At 39.3% G+C, this 18999-nt stretch overlaps 1 long non-coding RNA gene across 4 annotated transcripts; it reads left to right on the top strand.

Moving 5' to 3' along the window:
- The first annotated feature begins 8704 nt into the window (after window positions 1-8704).
- LOC131229671 (uncharacterized) lies at window positions 8705-10969 on the top strand. 4 transcript variants are annotated; one of them, XR_009163530.1, is made up of 5 exons: window positions 8705-9434; window positions 9633-9785; window positions 10036-10085; window positions 10199-10302; window positions 10884-10898. It is a non-coding gene; the product is annotated as an uncharacterized LOC131229671 (long non-coding RNA). The 4 variants fall into 4 exon arrangements; XR_009163528.1 differs by lacking the exon at window positions 10884-10898 and having other exon boundaries at window positions 10199-10805; XR_009163531.1 differs by lacking the exons at window positions 10036-10085; window positions 10199-10302 and having other exon boundaries at window positions 10884-10969.
- Window positions 10970-18999: the final 8030 nt, after the last annotated feature.

Genomic DNA, 18999 nt, shown 5'->3' with positions numbered 1-18999 from the left:
GTCGCTCTTCTAGGCATAATGTCCTACAGGAAGGAACAAGGGCCTATCAGCCTTGAGAATTCTCGAAGGCATAAACGTTAAGGGTTTAAATCGCTAAGTTATTCGGCCTCGGAACCTATTCATTCTAAGTTTATAGAAGATATGTGATGTGATCCTTAGGTATTTCCAAGTTATGCTCTGATACTAACTTCTATCACACCCCAAACTCAAAAAATGGGCTCACAAAATTTCTAATCGCCGAATCCGGCGCCGACAGTCTCCCTAGTAACCCATTCTCGGATCTCGGCACTCGCATGCCAGATTCTGATCCTGGGATCTTACAAGGAGGATTTTCAATATGATTTTTTTTTGTAATGGAGCATAACCACAAGTATAACCAAGTCACAACACAACAACAACGCCACATATCCACTATATCAAAACTTTAAGTGCAATGCAGAAAGGAAAATACAGGGTGATCAAAAAGCTCCAAAATAGTCTAACACGTGCTCCTGCCTCAGCGCTGCTGTGATCCAACGACACCTGCATGCAACAGTTGTGCATAAGCTTACAAAAGCTTAGAGGGTGGTGTAAGTGTGTGCGCAAGGCAAGTGCGAAGTGTACAATATCATAGTAAAGCTAAAATATGTGGTAAGTCCATGAATGATATCAGTTATACTAAAGCTATGTGATACAAGGCATGAATGCTATTGGTCATACCAAGACCATGTGATGCGAGACATGAATGTTATCGGCCATACCGATGCGATGGGAGGCCTACGTAACCGAATGTCATATGCGAGATGCAATCTAAGCAAGCCAGTACTCATCAAGTACATATATCAGTACAGTTCCTCTCTGTATATCACTGGGGTCTAATACACTTCACACTGATTGCCTCCTCCTTTGCTGCACAGCCAAGCAAGTGGAATAGACCTCACTATCCGCCTGACCAGTAGTCTGCCAATACCTACCTGGCTCATCGATAGCGGACTCATTTGCGAGCTGGTCAAACTCAGCCTTGCTTATAGCCCCCTCACACGTGCGGATAAGGCCACACCCCCTTCCAACCGACCATGACACAGTGGGAGACGTGGCCTACTGGTATTCGGCACTTGGGCGCTCGTGTATCCACTCGATCTAGATGTTGGAGCAACTCCTGGTACCAAAAAGGTTTTGAAACTTTCACCCAAGGAATCCTAAGTGCCCACAATGCTAAAGCCAATATTTTCGGTATACGATACGACTATCCACGATGTGCCTGTGGAGGCCACGACCCTGATGTCGTTAGGGCGTGCAGTGATCAAGTCACACATATGCGGATACATGAGTCACACCATACAATCATGCTGCAATCCAGCGCGTACCGCGCGATCATGTGGGGCACTCCGTCTCATAAGGAGTCCCGTAAATGTCTCAGCCCAATGGGTTATGCTATGATCAAACATTCCTCATATCAAACATACATATAATGTATATGGGCATGAATCATGAAGCTATACTAAGCATGTTATAAAGTGATGAATTATCAACAAGTATGGGCTTATCAATGGGCCCTAAGGAAAGTCGTAATGCGGACATTTAACCAACATTATACTTACAATGTGGACATCAAACCAACATTGCTCCCAAGGCATGGCCCGCCATAAATATCATTACACAAACCATGGAGGAATCACACATTACAATGGAGCTTAAGTACATCCCATTGGGCCTCGACCCATGGGCCTTAGATACATCAAATGGGCCACATCACATGGGCCTTATATTCATAAAGTGGGCCACATCAATGGGCCACACCAATGGGCCTTATGTACATTGCAATGGGCTATAACCCATGGGCCTTGAATACATCACAATGGGCCTCATAACATGGGCCTTACATTCACATCAAGGTGGGCCTCAATAACGGCCTCATATACATCAAGGTGAGCCTCAACAATGGGCCATAATTATGACAAGATGGGCCTAATCACTTGGGCCTGATATATATACCCAGGTGGGGTCCACTTGAACTATAGATCTGTCTTATTTTTAGTCTCAAGCCATAAAGATAAGCTCGCCAAGTGGTTAGACGGTTTGGATGCAACACATGCATCATGGGTGGGGTCTACTAAACTAAGGATCTGATTCATTCTTTAGCTCATGCCACAAAATGAGCCTTCAAAATGGTTGGATAGTTTGGATGCAACACATGCATCATGGTAGGTCCCATAAAGGCCCACCATCACATATATATATATATAATATAATATAATATAATATATATAATATATACAATATAATATATATATATATACACACACACACATGCACACACACGAGGTGCAGCCCCCACATGTGGGGTGGGTCCCATATAGATGGACGGCATGGATGAAACATATACCTCATGGTGGGGTCCCCCTGCCGTCCAGTAGCCAGCTAAAATGGCTAGACGGCACAGATAAAACACATACATCTAGGTGGGCTCCACCATCCATGGCAGTGGACGGCGTGAATAAAACATATACATCACTATGGGCTCCACGTGGGGCCCACCATAACGTTTATAAGCCATCCAATCCGTTCATAAGGTCACGTAGACCTGGATGAAGAGTAAAAACAAATTTCTTATTGATTCAAAACCTTTATGCTGACCCAAAAGGGTTCTAATGGCAGACGTTAAATCTCCACTGTTTCCTGTGATGTGGGCCACCGAGCGTCGGATCGGCCTGATCTTCGGAGGGGGCCCACTTCAGGGAGGGTCCCACTAAATGAACGGGGTGGATACTAAACATACATTATGGTGGGGTCCACGGTTGGGACCGTGGGTCCCTGCTCGTCCGCTCGCCAGTGCAGCAGGTGCTGCCTGCGCCTCAGACAGCAGCAGCGTCAGCTGCTGCCTATTTTATTATTATTATTATTATTTTTGTTTCCTGTGGTTTTTCACAGGTGGGGCCCGCATCTGGGAAATCCGACCCCGCCATTGGTCCCCATAGCTCAAGACAAGCCGAATGAGCCTAATATTCAATATATTTTGGGGTACATAAACGTTAGGGTGAATTTCAACGGTAAAGCCACTGTTTGCTATGCTATGCCGGCCAGAAAGTCGAATTGGTCCCATTTTTCGGCTCAACGCCTAAAATGATTTGAGAAATAGGATGGATGGCATGGATTGAATTCATATATCAAAGTGCGGCCTATATAAATGGCCCTTCCCAAAGCTTTGAAACAAGCTCATATTTGTGTTTTCATTTCACGTCCAGGGACGTCCCTTTACGTGGACGGACTGTGCATAACACATGTAATAAGGTGGGCTTTGGTCAGGTGGGCCACCAAATGATGGATGGTGTGGATACAATATATATAAAGTGGGCCTCACCTACAAATGACTTAAATCCAATACATGCTTCATGGTGGGGTCCGTCCAAGTGGGCCACACGACCATATCATCACACACAAAAATAAATAAATAAAAAGAGAGGGAGAGAAAGAGAGAAAGAGGGACACGCGTGATGGGGGGACCCCGACACTATGGGCCCTCCGTTTCAAGCATCCAATCATACATCAAGTGGGTCCCATTGCATGTGGGCCCACTAAATTAAAGATCAATGGTGGAGATCCCTTCTCCACCAAGATGTAAGGTCTAAATGACCCCTTTTTAGTCTAGAAAGTAAACATCATGATGGGGTCCATGGAGAATGGCCCCATCATGGAATGATAATAAAATCAAGGTGGGCCATCGGCCACATCTAGGGTCCCAAGTGAGATCCATACCATCAATCGGTAGGCTTCACTTAGCCCATCATCAAAACATGAAAAGATCTAGCCTAATAAGCACTCACAATTTGATCTTCTCAATCCGTTGGAACGCAGATCACCTTGTGCTTCACTTTGATGGAGGGTGATGAGAGTTGAACGACTAGGATGAAGGTTTTTGGGATGGGAAAGTGGGCCACACAAGGTCACTCTTTTCTCACACTTAGAAAGGCTTGGATGTCCACTCTTTTGCTCTTGGTATTGCTTGGAATGTGAGTGATGAGAGATGTAAGAGGGATGAGAAAGATGAGAGATGTGAGTGATGGATGTGAGAGAGGGTTAGCTTGTGTAAGATTTTTGTTGACTTTTGGGGTAAATTGTGTAAGAAGGGTATGGGGTGTGTAAGAACTTTTGACTTATGGGGTTGCTTGGGGATGGGTTTGAGGTGATGTGTACTTGACATGTACTTGACCATTGATGGGATTGATTGATTGATTGATTGAGGTGACATGTTGTAGAGATTCCTTTTCGATTTTGCAACGCGTGACATTTTCCTCGAGCTGAACGTGGGACCACATCTCCTGGCCAGGGTATCGGATCGATGCGCGAGTCATGGCGTTTGAACCGCGACGATGGTGCGGTCGCAATGGTACAAGTTTGGGATTAAGCTGACTCAAACCTACAGGATATGACTTAGAGACGCGCGTAAATGACGATTATACATTGCGAATTGCCAGAATTCGATGGGAAGGATCACGGCAGTCAATGGAACAGTATGGACTAGGATATGGGTCTTACACACTCCATGGATGGACGCCCATCAAGATGGGGTCCACATACATGTGGCTCACAATCTATATAAGTCAAAGTGGCCCCATATCAAGGTGCTGAATGGTGTCGATTCACACGTGCACCATGGTGGCCCACAGACGGTCTAGATCAAATATATGAACCATACATCACAATGGGGGCCACAAAACTTAGAAGAGAGAGAAGGAGAGAGAGAAAAGGAGAGAAAGAGAGAGATCGTGATGAAGAGGAGGGACCCCGTCACTATGGGCCCTTCATTTCTTATATTGCATACTTTAAACGGGTCCTACCACATGTGGTCTCAAAAAAATAAAATTTAACGGTGGATCACCCACCTATAGGCCTTCTTCTTTAGCTCCTTTGACTCCTACTCTCCTTATCTTTAATCTTGATAAAGGTTGATGATGAATGAATGGTTGAGATGGGAGATGAGAGGGTGGGAAAGTGGGTCACACTTATTTTTAGGAGAGAGAGCTTGGACGTTGGAAGCTCTCATGAGAGTTGGGGGATTGCTTAGAGAATGAGAGAGAGAGAGAGAGGAATGATGGATTGATAAAGAATGGTGGAATGGTTGTTGTAAGGAATAAGGATGGGAAGGTATGGGTTTAGTTAAAAATTGTGTAAAAGAGGAATGGGTAGGGAGAGAGAGAGTTAACTTGGGGAAAAGAAGGAATGGATGCTTGTACTTGGGATAGGGTGAGGTGGAATGGGGTATGGGTGGTGTACTTAACTTGATTTGATGTGACGGGTCATAGAGATTCTCTTGAAATTCATAATGCACGACGTTTTCCTCGAGATGAACGCTGGCCCACATCTCCTGGTCCGAGTATCGGATCGGTATGTGAGTCGCCTTGTTAGAACCACGGCGACGGCGCGATTGCTAGGGTACAAGTTTCAGGTCGAGCCGACTTCGGTATCCAGGACTCAGCTTAAGATCGTGCGTAAATGTCGGATACAGGTCGAGGGTTGCCGAAATTTGACCAGGAGGATTGTGGAAGCCTTGGGAACGGTACAGACTATGATACAAGCCTTGTACACCACTAGCCCGAGTAGATAGTGAATGAATGAATCAATGAGTATGCAACTCCCACTCCACAAATCAGTACTGTACATCTCTGGGATCATCACCAGGGTCTAGTACACTCTACATGCAATCGCCAACCACTGACACGTGACCATGCAAGTGGAAGAGTCCTCACTATCCACCTGGCCAGTAGTCAGCCAATATCTACCCGGCCGTCAATAGCGGACCCATTCACGAGTTGGTCAAACTCAGCCTAGCTATGCCCCCTACCCTGGGACGGGTAAGGCCACACCCCCTTCCAACCGACCACGACACAGTGGGAGACACGGCCTACTGGTATATGGCCCTCATGCGCTCATATATCCACTCGGTCTCGACATTAAGGCATCTCATGTCCTCGGAGGTTTAGGAATTTTCACCCGGGGCTATTTATGGTAGTCGGATGCTAATAACATATTTCCGGTGTCCTATCTGGCCATCTACGATATGCCTGTGGAGGCTACAACCCTGATGTCGCTTGGGTGTATAATAATCACAACACACAATGCAAGATGCATGAGTCATACAATCCAGTCATGCATCAATCTTGCGCATACCGTGCGCTCATGTGAGATAATCTTCGCCTATCAGGGAGTCTCTTAACAACTTGCCTAATGACATATGCAATGGTCAACCACATGTCATAACAAACATGCAAATGATGCGTATGGGCATGTATCATGATGTTATGCTATCACATACTCATAATCAGTATTAATAACTAGCATCGACAATTGACGTCGACAATGTGGACATTTAACCAACATTGCCCCCAAGGAATGGCCCACATAGAGCCTAACATATAGTGGACCCATCACTACCAAAAAAATGACCAAAGGCTACGGACTATTTTGGTTTTTGGCTATGGCTATAAACCGTAGCTCATTTGCTATGGATTAAAACCGTAGCAAAAATATAACTCCGCCAGACGTACTTACAACGTTGGATATGTCATAAGGGACTCTACAAGGCCCATTAAAATGTGTACACTCCATCTAATACATCTATCCATTTTTTAAAAATATTTTAGGCATGAACCCAAAAAATGAAGTAGATTGAAAGCTCAAGTGGACCACACGGTAGGAAAGAGTGGAGATTAATCCATTGATCGATGGTGTGGTTCAATTAGAACTTCGATTTGCCTAGATGTTGGGTTCATTTCCTATAAAAAAATATTACAAAATTAATGGACAGAGTGGATATATCGATTGCATCAATATGGACCCCATAAAGCTCTTGAAAGGTCGTCCGTCCAAATCCCGTCAAATGTGAGCCATGGAGGGCCCGTTACGGATTGTTCAATTGCTACGGTCATTTTAGCTTTTAGCTACGGTTAAAAACTGTAGCAAGACCGTAACAGGTAAAAATGTGAAAAGCCACGCTGCCTTTTGTCTTTTCCCCTATCACGAAATTCATTTCCCTCCACTCACTCACCCCTATTCCCTCTCATGTCTGTCCCTTTCTTTCCTCTCTCTCTCTCTCAATCTCCCGTGCCCCTCTTCTCTATCTCTCTCAATCTCAATCTCACGCCTCCCTTTTCTCTATCTCTCTCTATCTCTCATATCCCATTTTCAAAGCCCTTGCAATCTCTCTCTCTCTCTCTCTCTCTCTCTCTCTCTCTCTCTCTCTCGCTATCTCAATGGACGTGAAAAGGTGAGTGATTTCTCCTATTCTGTTTATTGATTTCCTTATACATGTTTTGTGAATCTTCTCCAATTCTCGACCGAAGATCTCAATTATCAGTGAAGAAATCAGATCTTTCTGTCATGATTTTTGAATTTATTGCCTCATTTGCTGCATTTCCTGCATTTTTGCTCTCATTTATCCATTTAGGGTTTTGCTTATGTGGTTAAAACTGTTTGATAATATCTATTATATGAGCCCCCTCAATATCTCCTTAGTACGCTAAAATAAAAATTTAAGCCGATCCAAACTCAGGTGGGCCACCATGTAAAAGCATGCCTAAAGCATCTCAAATCACGTGGTGTAGCCCACCTTAGTCTTGGAATGGACTAATCTTTGGTGTGTCCATCTATCCTGCTTGAGCGCATCTTCCAAATGGATTGGATGGCAGATATGAAACACGATGGCCCTACATATAATGTGAAAAGTTTTTAATGATGAGCAACCTCACCTCAACTGCTTGAATGGTTTGGCCCACCGGAGCTTTGGGTTGGCCTGATTTTTCAACACCAAGGAGATTGCAGGGTGGATGGATTGCAACACGTAAATGGTATCCAGCATCAAAGAATGTTGCTGGAAGCTTTTTGCAGTTCTGATTTTTCTTTTTTGTTGGTTTGATATTCTTTGATATTGATATGCAAACTCTAAGAACTGCAGCATTTGTTGTTTGCTACAGAGGACTTGGATGATACTGTGGCAGGGTATGGTGGATGATAATCATTCATGCAACCACCATGCACAAGGTTTGCATTTTGCTTTTTGTGGATATATTTCAACTTTGATTGTCCAAATTATGGTAGTGCTGTAATGGAGTGTATGCTGGATTGATTATAATTCTTCCATCATAGGGAATCAGCTGGCTAGCTAGAATGAGAAATTGCCAACTGACAGAATTAATGGGCATGTCCATTGATTGGACATTATGATTGTCAAGTCAGTGTGTTTTTGTAGCAATGACCCACCCCAGTGGGTCCACACATTGGACTGATTGGAGTGAGTACGTATCTGTATCTTCCAGGTGGATTCATGCACAATATGGTCCATCATACTCTGCCCTTGGTATCATACAATTCTTCTTTTCTAACACATGCATGCATGGAATAACCACTGTTTAATTATGAATAGCTACAGATATTCTTCTGATAGCATTATAATATAGAGTGCTTTGCCCTTCTGAAATAATCATGGATAATTCATGAAATTTTTTAGGAAAAAGGATTTTCCTGAGTAATTCACAAATTATCTGCCAGCTATGAATTATTCACAAATGAGTGCCAGGCTAACTTCATAAGCATCGAGGGACCTGAGCTGCTGACTATGTAGTTTGGAGAGAGTGAGGCTAATGTGAGGGAGATATTCGATAAAGCTCGCCAATCAGCTCCGTGCGTGCTTTTCTTTGACGAGTTGGATTCAATTACAACCCAGGTAATCTATGCTCTATACTAAACTCTTATTGTGATCCCTAATGTTCCACTCAGGGAATCAAATTTGTCTTGGAGAGTAACTCAGCTATCTATCAGATCCTAAATGTCACATTCTAGCATGGTTAGAATCCATGCATGTATGATTTATAAGGGATTTAACTCGGAATGGTGGTGGCTGAAACTGAGTCGACTTGGATGAGTTGGCTTGGTGTCAGCAAGTGTTGATGCCATTGTTCTAGTTTGCAATCTCCTTCCATAGCTGGGGAAACATATAGAACTTGTTTCTGTTATGTTACTCAGTTTCTTCTCAATTGCCTCAGTATTTTTTACTTGCTAATTTGGATAAGATTGTCTATTCAGTGTGCACAGAGAGTTAGTGCAAACACATCTTCTAAGTCCCACCATCCAACAATTTGTGGGTGGGAATATTAACATGCATTTCAAACTTGAGTATTGAGAATTCAAATTTCAAAGTGCCTATGGATTCCTGCCAGCTGCCATTAAATAGTGGGAGTTGATGAATTGTTTGGTCCTTCTATATGATGGTTGGCTTTAATGTATATTTTTTTGTTGTGGCTGTGTAAATTTTTTAGTCCACAGAAATCTCATCAAGGGGCCAAAGCATTTGGATATGTTTGAAGTAGATTCACGCTTCCACTGTCGCCATTTCTAGGACTGATTGATGCCTCACCTGCACTAGTACCTACATGGTTTGAAGCTCATATTGGATGAAAATGGTAATTTCATATCACAATCTTAAATAGTAATCTAAGAAAGAACCGGTTAGGGTGATCTCAGCAATGGAATTGGCCTGTTTCTCCATGCCAACTTGTATCATAGACTCAACATGTCAAATCTAAATGGAAGTTCTTGACCATCAAATCTGTCCTTTTCCCAGGCTTTTGTTTTATTTTTACACAATCATTTATGTATAGGCTGTCGATCAAAGTCTACGGGCATGCTCCATCCACACCGAGATCCATCAAATCAAGTCTGGATTACCACCTGCACTGCTTATAGAGAATTGACCCAAGACAGTTTTCACACCCCAATGCACCATGGTGCCCATTGCTTCTGTTCTGCTCATGGTATGTTTTAACACAAATAGCAGCACATTATTTTTAGGTTTTAATTTGATTATTATTTTTTATATTTGTTTTGCTTTTATAGGATAATCTACTAGGAATGTTGAGGTGATTGGACATGATGTACAGAATGGTCATGAATGAAAATATATTTCCCTTTTATGGATTTTTGCAATTCAATTAATTAGTGCATCCAAATGCAGCCCAAACATAGCCAACATAAATTCATTAATTGGGTTCTCTTTTTCAATAGGTTTGCTAGTAATTTACTCAAGGGGCAGACAGTTGGAGTGATCGGAGAAGGTTATATTAGATGAAAGAATAAAATCTATTGTTTCTATGTTTATTTCCAATTTAGTTTATTCTTTGATGAACTTAATGATTTGTTATTGATGGCCTTGATACATGAAATCTAGAAACTCCTGCATCAAAAACCAATGAGAACAGATGGATAAGAATGAAGTGCAGCCACAAGGTCCTTCCCAATGCTCCAAATACAATGGCCACATCAAAAGAACAGGTGGTCTTCATCAATTCAACTTCTGTGATTCTCTTTTACTCAGAACTAGTCTTCTTTTTTTTTTTTCTTTTTGAAAAATTCCCGCAACTTTTTCATCTTGATTTTTTACTTTTAAGCTATAAATGCCTTTTTCTCATCTTTGTGGTGACTAGTCAATGGTAAAAAAAAAAAAAATGAAAGTCTAGTCAAAGACTCCATGCACAGAAGCTGTTTCTTGAGGGGATTGAATTTGTTTGTGTTTTTTGAGTATTGGGTCCCTTTATTTGATGTTTTATAGGCCTTTGAGGGAGTGGAATGTGGGAAAGATTGGATTTTTGAAGAGTTGGTTGAGACTTAGAGGTTTTCTGTTGGTGGAGGCTTTTGGCATTGGAAGTTGGGATTATTTTTTTTTGTTCTGAATCTTTGTTTTTTGGACCTTTTTTGTCTGAAGGGGTGTTTGGTTTCTGGGTTTTTGTTAGAAAAAGGGGACGTGAAGTTAGAGGTTTTTAGCTTAAAAGATGGGGTCATTTGTCTGAATTTAGGGTCCCTTTGGTGTTTTTGGTTGTGGATTTAGAGAATTGAAGTTGGTTTTTTAATTGTAGGATGCTTGACTTTCACTCTGCTTGCTCCCTACTCTGCTGCCAGTGCTCTTGCCCCTTTGATCCTCATGATCGGGGTCAGCATAGTGAAATAGGCCATCGAGGATTGGAAGCGAAAATTGCAGGTAATTTCCTTTCTGAATTGATATTATTAGTACTTTGTATATCTGTAATATATATCTGTATGCATTGCTATTGATAGCGGATAATTCAGTAGCCATTGATGCTTGCTATTAGTGATGGAGAGCTGACAACTGGATGGGTAGAACCATCTGATCACTGCAATTTTTGGCCTTTGGCCCATCCATATATGGCTCACCAAATCAACAGTCTCAATCGCAACATATGTTTTTCAGGTCCACTATGCAGGAGCTGCATAGACTTTAATGGCAAAAACTGGGCCCCACCACCGTATAGGTGCTGTGGCCTAAGAACATGTAACGATCCTGCTTTCGTAACAAAATTTATCAATCAAAAACAGAACAAATGGGAGAAAAATAACTGTCCGATGTTGAATATTTCAGGTGAAGTTAAGGTTAAGATATGCCATGTGTTTGAATACCTCTAAAGAAAAACATAAAATAGTGTGTTGAACCCTGCCCATCTACATGCAAGGACAGATGACAACATGGAATACAAGCTCTGGCCTGAAAATAGGACTGTTTCTCTCTTGAGGTGGGCCAATGTTCAAAACAAATGGATGGCGATGAAAGAATGTTGTAATGTTCATTTGTTTGAATATTGTAGCTCACTTGATAAGTGACACTTTTTTTTCTTTCTTAAATGTAGATCTAATTAGTACACCCAACTAGATGGAAAGCTCAGATCTTTCACACATGCTTCTGTACAATTTGGATGGGCGGAGCTCCACACGTAGGCTTTTAACAGGTCGAAGAAATTTCACTTGCAGTTGTAGGGCTGTCAGCGGCCAGGCCCAGCCCTATTAAAAAAATGGTTTTCCTCAGCCTGTGGTTTGACCCATTGACAGTCTCACAAGATAGTATTGATCTGGTACAAATTTTGGGCATAAAGGCAAAGATGCTTTATCCAAGGGTTTAACTGTTTACTAAGTCAATCCTAAAATCAGATTGGTTGAACAATCCTAACCTTTGATTTGTTGGAATCTAGTAGTCAGATAATCAAATAAGTGGAACCAAATAGCTCAAGGGGGATTTTAGGGCTGGATACTGAAAAGGCCAAGCTATATGTCCTAGAGGGGGGGTGAATAGGACAGAGCCAAATTAAAACTTATAACAGCGGAATAATAAAGAATATGATAGCCAAAGTAAATCACAATGCAGTAAATTAAAATAACCTCAAAATTCAGATCTTGAGAGGTTGTGAGCTTTGCTTGTTGTGAGCTTAGCTTGTTCATGAATGTTGATCCTTGAAAGAGCTTCACTTAAGCAAGTTATATATAACATAACAGTGATTTTGTCATCACAAATTTGACAACAAACAGGGATATAAACTATAGCACTTACAATCTCCCCCTTTGTCAAATTAGTGATAAAACACATAATCAAGATAAACAAGAGTAAAACAACTGGTTAATACCTGCAAATCAATATTCAATATTCAACATTCAACCAGTTTCAATCAACAAGATCAAACATATACTCCCCTTGACTCCCCACTCCCCCTGAGTAACATAACCAATGCTACTCCTCTCATAATTAAGAACAAACCATTCTCCCCCTTTTTGTCACAATATGACAATGGAGAACTAAATAAAGGAAATCATGAGAGGAAACATGAGGAAGTAAGAGAGTATAGCAAAAGAGTCATAGAGATACTCAAGATAGCATCACATATATCCAGCATAAATATTACATCAAGAACAAATATCCAGCATAAAATCCAACTCAAACTCAAGCAAACAAGTGCTAAGAAATAAAGTTATTACAGACCAGAAGTCTCATAAAAACTAGTCAGAACTAGAACTTGATGATGGAGCAGGAATAGAGGGATCAAGTTGGTGCATGCCTTTGTTCAAGCGCCTGAGATATTTGCGCATGTACTTGAATTGCAAATCATGAGCAACAGACATGTTTTCCAACTTAACATTAATATCCTCAACTTTACCCTCTAATGCACTCAGACGTGCATCAACATCAGATGGTACAAAATCTGGATCATTTGCTGAGTCAGAATCCAATTCCTCAAAAATGATAGATCATCATTGGGAACAAGAATGCCCAAAAAATTCATATTTCTAACAAATTATACAAAAATTAGAATTCAATCTAGCAAATATATACACTATAATACAAGAAGGCATAAATTATCAATTTAAAATGCACATGCCAAGATCAAATTTCATCTTTTTGAACCTGTTTTTATCTAGAGGTTTTGTGAAAATGTTAGCTCGTTGATCTTCAGTAGGAATATATTCTAGAGATATAACTTTTTCTTCTACTAATTCCCTTATATAATGAAATCTAATGTCAATATGCTTAGTACGAGAATGCTGAATAGGATTTTTTGAAATATTTATCGCACTGGAATTATCACAATGTAATAACATAGAATCCTGTTTAATTCCATAATCACTTAGCATTCGTTGCATCCAAACAAGTTGTGTACATGCATTACCAGCTGCGATCTTCAGTTGTTGAAAGTGATATAGAATTTTATTTCTTACTAAACCAGGAAACTAGACAATTTCCAATGTAAAAACAACCACCACTGGTTGATTTTCTATCATCTAGATTACCAGTCAGCATCCGAGTACCCAACTAATTGGACATTGGTTTCATGAGGATACCAAAGACCGAGATTTACAAAATTGCGACATATCTAATAATTCGCTTGACAAAGAATCAAGTGAGATTCTTTTGGATCGATTGATATCTTGCGCAAATACCAACACTTAGTGAAATATCATGTCTCGTACTTAAATATAACAAACTACCAATCATACTCCGATAAAGTTTTGAGTCAACATTTTTACCATTAGAGTCTTTTGATAGTTTCAGGGTAGTACTCATAGGAGTATCGAAATTCTTGCCATTCTCAAATCCAAATCTCTTGATTAGATTCAAGGCATACTTAGATTGAGAAATGAATATTCCTTCAGGTTGTTGCTTTACTTGCAATCCAAGGAAATAAGTCAATTCCCCAACCATGCTCATTTCGAACTGTGATTTCATCAAATCTGTAAACTCAGTAGTCAAGTCAATACAAGTTGATCCATAAATAATATCATCAACATAAATCTGCACCATTAAGATATGATCATTATGTTTCTTAACAAACAGAATTTTATCAACAGATCCCATTTGAAAATTATGACTTAAAAGAAATTTTGTCAGTTTCTCATACCATGCCCTAGGTGCTTGTTTTAATCCATAAAGTGCCTTTTTAAGCCGATATACATGATCAGTATTTTTGGAATCTTCAAAACCCATTGGCTGTTCAACATAGACTTCTTCATGTAAATCGCCATTTAGAAAAGCACTTTTCACATCCATCTGATAGATCTTTATCTTTCTAAAACATGCAATGGATATAAATAGTCTGATAGATTCAAGACGTGCTACTGGTGCAAAGGTTTCATCGAAATCAATCCCTTCAATTTGAGTATAACCTTGTACCACCAGTCTAGCCTTATTTCTAATTATATTTCCACATTCGTCAGACTTATTTTTGAAAATATATTTTGTTCCAATGATGTGTTTATCTTTAGGTCTTGGTACGAGATACCAAACATCATTTCTTACGAATTGGTTGAGTTCATCTTGCATCGCAACAATCCAGTTCTCATCAGCCAGAGCTTCTTTTATGTTAGATGGTTCAATTTGGGATGTAAAACATACATAATTACATATATCCTCAAGTTTTCTATGGGTGCGAACACTAGTGAGAGGGTTTCCAAGAATTTGTGTGGTTGGATAATCTTTAACAGTCCTCAACTCAGAATCAATCTGATTAGATGAAGTATCGGGTTTATCAATGATTAGTACTTTATCATTATCTGAATTAGAAATTGGTGTGTTTAAATGATCATCAATGACAACATTAATGGATTCTTGAATCACACCAGTCCTTTTGTTTAGGACCCTATAAGCTCGACTGTTTAAGGAATATCCTAGAAAGATCCCTTCATCACTCTTTGTATCGAATTTTCTCAAATTTTCACGATCACGTAAAATATAGCACTTGCTGCCAAAAACTCGAAAGTATTTAACAGTAGGCTTTTTGTTGAACCACAATTCGTAAGCCATTTTATTTTTATCTTTGCTAGTGTAGACTCGGTTAATAATATAGCAAGCTATGTTGACTGCTTCAGCCCAAAGATTTTTAGAGAGCTTCATGCTATTCAACATGACATTAGCCATTTCTTGAAGCACCCTATTCTTTCTTTCAACAATTCCATTTTGTTATGGAGTTTTGGGAGCAGAGAATTCATGTAATATTCCTTGGTCAGTACAGAACTTCTCAAAATTGCTATTCTCAAATTCAGATCCATGATCACTACGAATTTTACTGATTTGAGAAGATTTTTCAGTTTGAATCCTTTTGAGAACTTTTCTTACTTCTTCAAGGGTTTCAGATTTATCCCTTAAGAAGACTACCCAAGTGAATCTGGTAAAGTCATCAACTATTACCAAGATATACTTTTTACCACCACGACTTTCCGTTCTGGTAGGTCCTATCAGATCCATGTGGAGAAGTTTGAGTGGTCTTGATGTGGTATTTGAATTCACCTTTTTGTGTGAGTTCTTTGTTTGTTTGCCTATCTGACACTCACCACATATTTTATCTAATTTCTGAAGTTTGGGTAAACCTCTTTCAAGTTCTCGTTTGCTCAATCGATATAAATTTCGATAATGTACATGTCCAAGACGTTTGTGCCATAAATCAGTCTCGTCTGTATGGACCATGTAATATGTTTGATTAGATGAGTTGGATTCACTAATAATATAGCAATTTTCAGACGTTCTACGTCCAGTTAATATTACAGAACCCTTATTGTTTAGTATTTCACAGCTTTGATTAGAAAATCGAACATTATGGTTATTATCACATATTTGTGATATACTAAGCAAGTTGTGCTTTAGGCCTTCAACATATAAAACATTTTTAAACACAGGAAGATTAAAAAGTTGAACCGTACCTTGGCCTATAATCTTGCAGTTGCTACCATCACCAAATGTGACTGAGCCATCAGTCATATCTTTCAGATCGGTGAATAAAGCTTTGTCACCTGTCATATGCCTGGAGCATCCACTGTCTAGGTACCACTTTGAATGACTTGTTGCTTTGAAAGTAGTGTGAGCAACCAAGCAGGTGACTTTAGGAACCCATTTCATAACTGTTTTGGGTTTAGGAACATAGTTGGTCTTCTTTTGTGTACATTTGTAGGAATGACCTATAGAGTTAGATTTTAAGAACTCCTTGAGTAAATCAACTATCTTTTCAGCTAGTGGATTTCGTTTCTGATTAAAGTTGACATGGCTGTTTCTAGGTTTTTGAAAAGTTTTTAAATTTTTAGAAAAATCTTGATAAGTACTTTTCCCTTTTGAGTTTGAGGACTCTCCTTTAACAAACATAGGAGGAGTATACTTTTGTTTAGGAGGTAAACTTTTATCATAGCCCAACCCGGATCGATCGCCACATTTTCTTGATCCGGATAAAAGTTTCTCTAACTTTGGATCACCTTGGGCATATTTTCATGTGTCCTTTAGACTCAGAAGAGAAGATACTTCAGTTTTAAGATTCTCAATTTCAGATTTTAAATCAACAATTAGTGAGTTTTTGAATTCCAAATCGCATTTTGATTTTTCAAAACAATCTAAAATTTGTGATTTTTCTAAGACAAGTGATTCAAAACAATTTTTGACTTTAGAAAACTTTTCTTTTTGAATTTTAAGTTTGACAGCAATTTTACAACTTTCCTTATATAGGGCATTGTAAGCGTCTTGAAGATCATCTTCATTTTCACATTCACTATTCAGATTTTCTTCACTTGTAGAGTCATTATCTGAAAATGTGAATTTGGCTAGAGTCATAAGAGCTTTAACCTCATTGCCCGACTCAGTTTTAGAATCTTCTGATTCAGAAGAACCTTCAGAATCAGATGATTCATCCCATGTAGCCAACATACCCTTCTTCTTGGGTTTGTCCCTTTTAGGACATCTATTTGTTAAGTGCCCATATTCTAGACAGTTGTAACATTGACTATCTTTCAAAGATTTTCGAGATTTGGGTCTAAACTTCTTTTTGTCATTTGATTTTTGAAAATCAACCCTTTTCTTGCTTTTGAAAATCTTATAAAAATTTTTAGCTAAAAGAGCCATATCATCTTCTGAATCAGAATTTTCTTCTGAATTATATTTAGAAGATTTTAGTGCGATAGATTTTCCTTTAGGAGCTTTAAAGTTTAACTCGTAGGTTTATAGTGAACCAACTAGTTCTTCTACCCTCATATTATCCGTATCACGAAGTTCCTGGATCGCGGTTACTTTAGAATTGAACCGTTCAGGAAGTGAGCGTAGTACTTTTGCACACACTTTACTTTCTGGGATTTTATCACCAAGACCCCACATTGAGTTTACAATGTCATTCAATCTAGTGTAAAAGTCCATAAACATTTCATTTTCCTCCATATGAATTTCTTCAAATCTGGTTGTGAGGAGTTGGACTTTAGATTTTTTGACAATTGTAGTACCCTCGTGTGTCATTTCTAATATATTCCAAGCTTGCTTTGCAGTATCATAGGAAATGATTCTTTTGAACTCATCTGGTGATAGTGCACAAGTAATTGCATTTAGTGCTTTAGCATTTGCACTACTCTCACTTTTCTGAAGAGTGGTCCATTGGTAATATGGTGTTACTTTCATTGATTTTGAACCATCAACCCCAGTAACTTCCATGATAGGAGGATTCCATTCAGTCATTGTGGCTTGCCACACATTTTCATCCATTGATTTGAGGAAGATCCTCATTCTGGCTTTCCAATAAGCATAGTTGGAGCCATCAAAGGGTGGAGGCCTTGTGACTGAAAGGCTATCAAAATTTGACATCTTAAATAGCTTAAATCGTTAGCTCAGGAATTAAATCCAAGAATAAAAAAGAGCTATTAGGCTCTGATACCACTTAAAAAGGCCAAGCTATATGTCCTAGAGGGGGGGTGAATAGGACAGAGCCAAATTAAAACTTATAACAGCAGAATAATAAAGAATATGATAGCCAAAGTAAATCACAATGCAGTAAATTAAAATAACCTCAAAATTCAGATCTTGAGAGGTTGATACAAACGTTGTTCTAAGGACAACCTTACACCAAAAACAGAGTTTATGGTAGGACAACCTTATTCCTAGAAAGATCTTTGTATCAAGTCTCAAACCGAAGAGGAAAACAATAATAAATATAAACTGAATTGAAATAACTTGTAATTAAAAATGTATTGTTCTAGGGACAGCCATACACCATAAAAATGGCAGGGCAACCTTGCTGGAACAACTTTCAAATGAAATTGAAAATCAAGCGATAAAGGAATAGCAGAAAATAAATTCTAAGCTATTACAACATTCTCACAAAGCTTGAATTAAATAATTACAACATTCACCACCATACATACATCCCATAAAAGAATAATTAAAAATTAGAAGAATAAATCAATCAAACACAAGGGTTTATAGTGGTTCGCCTGTGTGTTCACCAACTGTTAAACAACAGCCACACAAAAAGCTACTCCACTCCTAATATCCTCACACAGGGGATATTAGCGTTCACTAAAAATAGGTTTTCCCAGGTTCACCCAAAACCCTTACAATTGTGTCTTTGTATGTGGGCTTACACAATTAAAAAAACCCCACTTCTGAGTTTTCCTGGCTTTCCTCAGATAACCAATATAACAAGATTTTTCTGGCAAATCTTGAAAGAAACCAAAATAATAGAAAGGAATTTACAATATGTAAAATACCTGAATATCTCCTTCGTTGTAGCAGCCCGGTAGAACCAAATCAAAGTAGATGATTGAATGTTCAAGTTCAATGTCCAGTACTTGATTACAATGGTTCTAATTCTAATAGATTTTAAATTAAACCAAATAGGGCTTGCCTTAATTGATTTGGATTCCAAAGAAAGGGAATAATAATTCCTCTTATCAAAT

Source organism: Magnolia sinica, chromosome 16 (assembly GCF_029962835.1).
Source record: "Magnolia sinica isolate HGM2019 chromosome 16, MsV1, whole genome shotgun sequence".
NCBI lineage: Eukaryota > Viridiplantae > Streptophyta > Magnoliopsida > Magnoliales > Magnoliaceae > Magnolia > Magnolia sinica.
The sequence above is the reverse complement of the archived record's forward strand: the minus strand, read 5'-3'. Positions and strand labels throughout refer to the sequence as shown.